The sequence below is a fragment of the Hypanus sabinus genome, chromosome 25 (genome assembly GCF_030144855.1).
Source record: "Hypanus sabinus isolate sHypSab1 chromosome 25, sHypSab1.hap1, whole genome shotgun sequence".
Taxonomy (NCBI): Eukaryota; Metazoa; Chordata; class Chondrichthyes; order Myliobatiformes; family Dasyatidae; genus Hypanus; species Hypanus sabinus.
In genome coordinates, this window is record NC_082730.1 from 44,105,055 (window position 1) to 44,114,227 (window position 9,173).

At 44.3% G+C, this 9,173-nt stretch overlaps 1 protein-coding gene across 2 annotated transcripts in view; it reads right to left on the reverse strand.

Moving 5' to 3' along the window:
* The window catches only part of LOC132381202 (DNA damage-regulated autophagy modulator protein 2-like), an 84,510-nt gene that overhangs the window by 63,359 nt on the left and 11,978 nt on the right, over nucleotides 1-9,173 (reverse strand). The window lies entirely within an intron of this gene.

The window sequence follows — 9,173 nt, forward strand, 5'->3', positions numbered from 1 at the left end:
AAGGACATCCGGAGTCCCTCCCTCTACTCCACTCAGTGAGAAAGGACATCCGGAGTCCCTCCACTCCACTCGGTGAGAAAGGACATCCAGAGTCCCTCCCTCCACTCGGTGAGAAAGGACATCCAGAGTCCCTCCCTCCACTCCACTCAGTGAGAAAGGACATCCAGAGTCCCTCCCTCCCTCCACTTGGTGGGAAAGGACATCCGGAGTCCCTCCCTCCACTCCACTCGGTGAGAAACGACATCCAGATTCCCTCCCTCCACTCCACTCGGTGAGAAACGACATCCAGAGTCCCTCCCTCCACTCCACTCGGTGAGAAACGACATCCGGAGTCCCTCCCTCCACTCCACTCGGTGAGAAACGACATCCGGAGTCCCTCCCTCCACTCCACTCGGTGAGAAACGACATCCGGAGTCCCTCCCTCCACTCCACTCGGTGCACTTCATGCTCAAAGGCCAGCAAAGTGGACGAGTTACAAAGGCCATCCCTGGATGTTGGGCTGTGGGTCCTGCGATCAAAAGTCCAGGCATCCAAGAGGCACGATGACACACAAGTGTTGGTCAGTTGATGGTTATCTGCCCAGAACATGAGGTTGGAGTCCGGGGTCCTGTAATCAGTTAGTCCAAGCTCAAAACCAAAGGCTGAATTCTGAATGTCGATCGGAAGTCAAAACCTAATGGCCAAACCGGGAGACGGGAGGCCCAGAGTGGCTGGGTGGGATGCACGGGATTTGTTCTGTTATCATTGTGTTCTGTATCTTTCTGCTGAACATGATGGGCAGGGTCTGTGAGGCGACAGTTGTAGACTAACCCCCACTCCCGACACAGGGCTGTTATAGCAAATGACACATTTCATTGTATCTTTTTCTGAGGCCTAATCACCCCTTCTAGGGCATAGCAATCGATAGTAACTCGTTAAGAGTCCTTCACGTCCTCTCAAGCTGTAACCTATCTTCCTGGAGATTCCTTCCTCTCCCAGGAGCTTCTGTTGGCGTTTCTGTAGCTCTGGCTTTTTATGGGGTGGGTTGCTAGACCCTTGCCCAACCCTCCTCCTTTCTCAGCTAGGCTTGATTCCACAGCATAGTCTTTTAACTGTACATACCATTTTGATGTAAACGGGAAAAAAAAATCCCAACAAGCAATGAACAAGGAGCCTTTTGTGATCTCGATAAAGCATCATGATCCTGGCCTTAACTGCAGTCCCTGGCACTAGAGTCAAAGCACTGTGCTTTGAAATAGAGGGATTTACTGGTGATAGGACACTCTGCTGTAGGGCTCTACGTTCCATGCTCTATATTTAATCTTCACCACCATTTAATAAAATCACAACAGATCTGATTGGGAAGGTGTAGTCAGACCACTCCTCACTGTGCATAAACTGCTCTTCTGTGGAGAGTTAAGAGCACCATGTTTGTGGGAGTGCATATAACAGACAATCTCACTGCCACCTCTTTAATCAAGAAAGTACAGCAGGGTCTTGAACTCCTGAGGAGATTGAGGTGAGTGAAACTTCTTCTCCCCATTCTAACCAGAAGTACCACGGACTAACTGCATCTCCATCTGGCCACAGACCCTACAAAGCATTGCGAGGATCATTGGGGTCTCTTTCACCCATCCAAAATATTTATCAATGTATGCAGGCCCCCTAGCATAATCAGTGATCCTTCCCATCCATCGAACAATCTCTCCGACCCCCTACCATCAAACAGGAGGCACCATAACATTAGGACAAGAACGGTTAGGATGGGAAACAGCTTCTTCCCCCAGGTAGTAAGACTAATGAACCCTCTGCCACAATCTAGCTCTCATTATACAAGACATGTTAGTAACGTCAGATTGGTTACTTTTTAAATGTGTTCTAAATGTACCTTGGTTATATTAATAATAACTTTATTTATAGAGCACTTTTCATACAGACAATATAGTTCAAAGTGGTTTTCATTCATCATCAGGTTGCATCTGGAATTTCCAGTTGGCGGACAATTTCCCTCCACGCACTCTGATGTATTGGGAAATCATGTACTCGACGGGTTACAACAATGGTATGCCTTGGTCTGCCGCCAGGTGAGTTTAAAGAGATCACCACCTCTTGCAGTGGATGACCAGGATGTGTAAATTGCTCGTCATGCTCTTAGCATTCCACAACGCCCACTGGTCTGCCTTCTTGACTGTTAGCTATTACTCGGTCTCCTCCACTCAAAATGCCAGGGCCAGACTTCACACGCAGGGATAGGCAGATCCCCTACCTCACCGAGGGTCGAAGACCCTCTGGCTACCCTCACCTGGTTTGGCCCGTCTGCTGAAACAGTTTACCGGGGTGTGGTTTACAATGCAATAAAGGGCAAAAGTGAAAATAAAAAATAATGAAACGTTAGTTAAAAAAATGTTTTGAGCCGGTGTTTAAAAGTGTCAACTGAGTCTGCATTCCTTATAGTTCTAGGTACTGAGTTCTGCAGTTCAGGAGCGTAGTTCAAAAAAGTTCACCTGCCAATTATCTTTTGAGGGAGACGGGCAGAAAAAGACCTGTGATGTACCCTGGTCCCAGACAATTAAGAGCTTTAAAAACAAGTAAGAGAAGTTTAAATTATTACTTTATGCAAGTTATATGTACTGTGTTACGCATGTTGGTCCACAGGAACATTGCTTCAATTTGGCAGTATATATAAAAATGACAATAAACTTTAACTTGTGATAGGTTATTTTAGGTACCGTGATGAAACAAGAATCATTCAGACCAAACAGAGCGGAGTTAGAGGAAACTTGATATGCAAAGAAAACCTTATGAGATTTTAATAATGCAAATTAGAAACAGTTTCTGCAGTCAGGAAACAATAACCAACATTAGATAATTGTCAAAGCATCAAGAGGGGCAAATGGGTGAACTTCATTTTTACTGTGTGAGATTTGAAAGGCCAGAGCATGAAGAAGAGCTTTTTATTTAGAAAAAAAGTAACTTACAAGTTCTTTCAAAAAGCACCTGGTGTTAAATCATTTATAGCTTTAATCTGGGAAAAGGACTCGCACTCCCAGTCCTGCTGCTAGTAAGAAAAAGCAGAGGCAAATAAAATGTAATCACCTGGTTGGATCCTGATACTTCTGTGATCCAGAGATTCTTCAGATGTCGAGAATGAAGTGTAAAACGGGTTGCTTATGATCATTTTACGTTCAAGTTTATGGTCATCTCATCCGACTGTACATACACTCACAAGAAAAAGTTTGTGGACCCTTTGCAGTTACCTGCTTTTGTGCATTAATTACTCATAACATGTGGTCTGATCTTCATCCAAGTCACAACAATAGACAAACACAATCTGCCTAAACTAATAACACACAACAATTGTACTTCTCGTCAATACTGAGTGCACCATTTAAACAATCACAATCTATGTTCACATAAGTATGTGAAGCCTGGGGTAACACCTTCTACAAAAGCTATTTAGAGTCAGGGGCTCCAATCAATGAGATGAGACTGGAGGTGTGGGTTGTGAAAAAGACACACTGTCAGGTTACTGCTGTTCTCAAGAAAGATCTCTTTATGTGGACCATGCTTCGATCATAACAACTTTTGGAGGACCTTAGAAGAATTGCAGAGATGCATGAAGCTGGAAAAGGCTACAAAAGCATTTTTAAAGACCTGAACGTTCATCTGTCCACAGCAAGAGATATTGTCTAGAAATGGAGGAAATTCAGTACTGTTGCTACTCTCCCTAGCATAGATCACACTGAGCCCAACCAAAAGGAGGTGAAAAAGAGCACAAGGGTAACAGCAAAAGGCCTGCAGAAACTCTACAACTGACTAAAGTCTCTGTTTATGTGTCCATTATAAGAAAAACACTGCAATGATTCATGGAAGGACACCATGGAGGAAACTACTGCTCTCCAGAAAAAAACATTGAAGCATTTCTCAAGTTTGCAAAACACTTCTGGGACAATGTTCCAGTGGAGAAATGAAACAAAATTGAACTTTCGGGGGAAATGCACACTGCTATATTTGGAGAATAAAAGGGCACTGCATACCAACACTAAAACCTCATCCTAACTATGAAGCATGGTGGAAGGAGCATCATGGTTTTGGGCTGTATTGCTGCCTCAGGGCCTGGACAGCTTGCAATCGTTGAGGGAACAACTAATTCAAAATTGTATCAAAACATTTTACAGGAGAATGTCCATGAATTGAAGCTTAATAGAAGTTGGATGATGCAACAAGACAATGATTTGAAACACAACAGCAAATTAACAACAGAATGGTTTAAAAAGAAGAAAATCTGTGTTTTGGAATGGCCAAGTCAAAGTCCAGATCTTAACGTAATTGAGATGCTGTGGCATTACCTGAAGAGGGCTGTTCATGCAAGATATCCCAGAAATATTGATGAACCGAACAGTTCTGTTCAGAGGAATGGTCTAAAATTCCTCATTGCTGTGGTGCAAGTCTGACCAGCAGCTACAGAAAACATTTGGAGGCTATTGCTGCTAAAGGCGCTTCTACCAGTTAGAGTTCTACCAGGAGTCCTGCTGAAGGGTCTCAGCCCAAAACATCGACTGTACTCTTTTCCATAGATACTGCCTGGCCTGCTGAGTTCCTCCAGCATTTTGAGTGTGTTGCTCGTATTTCCAGCATCTGCAGATTTTCTCTTGCCTACCAGTTTTTCCAGCCTGGACCAACAATGTGCTTAATAAAGACATGAAAAGTACAATTCTTTGTGTGTTACTCATTTAGGCAGATCGTGCTTGTCTATTATTATAATTTAGATGAAGATTAAACCACATTTTATGAATAAGTAATGCAGAAAACCAGGTAATTGCAAAGGGTTCACAAACTTTTACTTGCAACTCTATGTCTGAGGCCTCCATCGGTCAGAGCTGACCAGAGATATTGTGTCCTAGCTGTCTAAATACGCAAGCCTGGGCAGTACGATATGGGGAGCAAGCTGTTGCCCATTCAGCAGGCTTCCCTCTCCATGCATCTGATGAACCCAAAGGAATGGTAGAGACTGATACAGCTTGGTACCAGCAGCATTGCAGGAGTTGCCAGTCAGCATTGAACTCAATGCTGGAGTCTTAGGGACTCCAGCTCGAGATCTTTCCCTCCTGATTTACTCCCGAGGCCTTCCCCATGAGTGGGTATAGCCACAAGGTAGGGAAGGTTTAAGATCAGAGTTCCTTGTCCTAGGTGAGCTGCCAACCATGGCTGACTAGCCCCATCTGCCATGGCACTAGTAACCCATCTCTGACCTTCCTCCTGTCAGCAGAAACTGTTCTGCTGGGTTAGTATCTAATTCACAGTGTATGACTTGGCTGTCAGAGGCTATTTGAGGTACATACCATTGGGAGTATTTAATAGCTTGTCCCCATTACCACCCCCGGCTACAACAGCCTTAAGTATATGCAACCAAAAGAAGCAACTTTCCTCTGGAACTCTGTGCACTTACTAAACATATCACACAAACAGAGCACATAAAACAAAATATTACCACAAGTTAATAAAATGTAATTGAAAATGCACGTGAAGTGCAAGTAGACAGTAAACAGTTCACTATCCCAGTGAGGAGACATCAGTGGTTACAGGGTATTCATTAGTCTCACAGCCTGGGGGAAGCAGCCGTTACTCAGTCCGGCAGTCCTAAACCTGATGCTCCTGTACATCCTTCCTCCCCTAGCTGGTGTATGTTTTACATTCTTTTATCTATTCATTTGAGATACAGCATTGAATAGGCTCAGCAATCCCCAATTTAACTCTAGCCTAATCACGAGACAATTTACAATGGCCAATTAACCTACTAACCAGTGACTGTGAAAGGAAACTCAGGAAGAATGCATAAAGGATGCTGGAATTGAACTCTGAACTCCAGTGCTCCAAGGTGTAATACCATGGCATTATCATGGCACCTTCCTCCATTACATTTTTAACTCATCTCCGTAAGTGAAATTGCTTTGGAACCCATGAAGCTATGCTCTTCAAAGACCTTTCTTGCCTGGCTTTCTGCACTTTATATTCCATCTGTCCTTGCCTGGAAATGTTAACCCTTGCCCTGCCACAACTTCCTCACTCCCATCTTCCCAATGAGAAGCTGGACTGAAGATTTTTCTGGTTAAAGGTAGGCCAAAATGATCCCAGTCACTGTAGGGACAATGCAGAGACCACACCCTCTATAAAACAGTAACTATTAGTCGAGGCATTGAGGTCAAAAGTCAGGAAGTTATGTTGCAGCTTTATAAAACCACATCTGGCCAACCAGAACTGCATAAGCCCATTTCAGTAAGCATGTTGAGGCTTTGGAAAGAGTGTGGAAGAGGTTTACCAGGATGCTGCCCGGATTACGGGGCAGGTACGGGGCAGAGATTGGATAAACTGGGGTTGATTTCTCAGGAGCGGCGAAGGCTGAGGGGAGATCTGACTGAGGTTGATAAGATTATGAGAGGCACAGACAGTATCTTCTTCCCAGGCAACAGATGACATGTTGAATACCAGAGGGCATGCATTTAAGGTTGGGGGCGGGTAATTTCAAAGGAGATGTGAGGGGCAGTTTATTTTTAAACACAGAGTGGTGGGTGACTGGGATGTGCTGACTGGTTGATGGTAGCAGCAGACACATTAGGAACTTCTAAGAGACGTCCAGATAGGTACATGTGTGTGTATGAAATGGAAGGATACGGGCATTGGATAGACAGAGGATTAGTTCAGTTGGCCGTTTGATTACTAATTTAACTAGTTTGGCACAACATTGTGGGCCGAAGGGCCTGTTCCTGTGCTGAACTGTTCTCTAAAACATGATATCCCAAATTCTAAACACAATTTAAACAGCCATGATCTCAGAATGGCGGTGCAGACTCAAGGGGCCGAATGGTCTACTGCACCTATTGTCTATTGTCAAAAGCTTCTGCAGGAATCCAGAGCAACACACACACACACACACACACACACACACACACACACACACACACACACAATGCTGGGGGAACTCAAGTAGGTCAGGCAGCATCTGGGGAAAGGAATAAGTCCAATGCTTAGGGTCACAACCTTCATTAGGACTGGGATCAATTACCAAATTAATAACAATATTAGGGAGATTTCAAGGGGACAGGAGGAAGATAGTTTCTGCAGGAGCACCATCTAGAGCGTCTTGTCCAGCTGCGTCATTGTATGGTATGGAAGATCCAAGACATCAGGCTACAGGACAGTAAAAAGCACCAAGAAGATCACAGGGGTCCCCCTCTCCCCTATTTCTGACATTTACTGGGAGCATTGTATACAAAGGGTCTGAAGCACCCATCCCACAACATCTTTGACCCATTAGGATTAGGACTGCCAGACTAGGTAACAGCTTCTTCTCCAAGGCTGAGAGATTAATGAATACCCTGTAACCACCAGGTTTTGTCATTAGGATAGTGAACTGTTTACCTGTGCTGCATATTACATGTACTTTGAATTAGATTTTATTCATCTATTTGTGGTAATATTTTTTATGTGCTGTGTGTTATAAATGTTTTGTGGGTGCACTGTGGTCGGTTGGAAGGTTGTCCTGTTTGGTTTTATATACGCAGTCAGATGACAATAAACTTGATAGTTTTCATCCAAAGCGTGGCTGAACTCTGGAACACACTGCCTGAGGAGTGAAAGACAGTACTCCCTCAACTTTAAAGCAATAAATCTTAAATCATCAAGGTAGAGCAGGCTATAAACAAATGTGTTGGCAAATGGGATTAGTGTAAACACAGAAGAGATTCTACAGATGCAGGAAATCTATAGCAACACACACACAATGCTGGAAAAACTCGGCAGGTCAGGCAGCATCTATGGAAATGAATAAAATCGGTGTTTTGGGCTGAGACCCTTCTTCAGGACTAGAAAGGAAGAGGGAAGAAACTAGAATAAGTAGGTGGGGGGATGGGAAGGAGTACAAGCTGCGAGGTGATAGGTGAGACCAGGTGAGGGAGAAGGTGGATGGATGGGGGAGGGGAATGAAGTGAGAAGCTGGGAGGTGAAGTTACTTTCAAGGTGAAGTTACTTTCACCTGTGAGATAGAGTCTTAGGAAATGTGGTCCCAGGACAACACCCCATGCACGTCAACACCACTCGGCCCATGCCCCTCGGGGACGCACTCCGTGTGCACGGATGCCACTCGGGACGCACTCCATCGATGTCTCATGGGACAGCACCCCGTACACATCACCGCCACTTGGGGATGCAGCCAATATTAAGCTTGTGGCTGTTGTGCTGGTTTTAATGATATGTGTTGTAAACCTGTGTTTTGCACCTTAACCCTGAAGGAATGCTGCTTTGTCTAGCAGGAGCAGCCACCGTGACATTATTACAGCTCAGGGTGTCAGAGTTCAATTCCAGAGACCTCTGTACAGCTTCCCCATGGAATGCACGGTGTTCTGGTCATTGTAAATTGTCCCATGGTTATGTTAGGGTTAAATCAATGTGATCGGCGACTGCTGGGCAGCAAGGCTCAAAGGACCTGTAGGGCTCCTCCACGCTCTCTAAATAAATAAAATACATGTTTACAGTGAATGACAATTAAACCCGAACTTGAACTTTTCCCTGTAACATGTGATTAAACTTTCATTTCATTGCATCATTGCAACTACTGTAGAAAGTTAATGATTAAATGTTCAGGAGCAGTTATTACCTCTCATTCTTCAGGTCTCTGTACCATGCAGATAACTTCACTCACCCATCACTGAACTTACTTTCAAGGACTCTTCATCATCAAATGTTTTTCATGTTTTTTTTTGTTTTTGCAGTTTGTAGTTTTTTGCACACTGGTTGTTAGTCATGCATGCAGTTTTTCATTGTTTTTATTGTGTTTCTTTGGATTTGCTGTGAATGCCTACAAGACAAGTCATCTCAAAGTTGCATCTGGGGGGGTCAGATGATTCATCAGGTATAGCAGCAGCAGACACAGGATGGTGGCACAGTGGCTGGATACGAGGCTCAGCAGAGAAGAGCAAAGTCAGGCAACAGAGTAGTTATAGGGGATTCGATAGTTAGAGAACAGACAAGAGATTCTGTGGCCATAAAAAGAGACACCAGGATGGTGTGTTGTCTCCAGGGTGCTAGGGTCCAGGATGTATCAGAGCAGCTGCAGGATATTCTCAAGTGGAAGGGTGAACAGCCAGAGGTCATGGTGCATATTGGCACTGTTATGAATGTACCACAGCTCTGAGGGG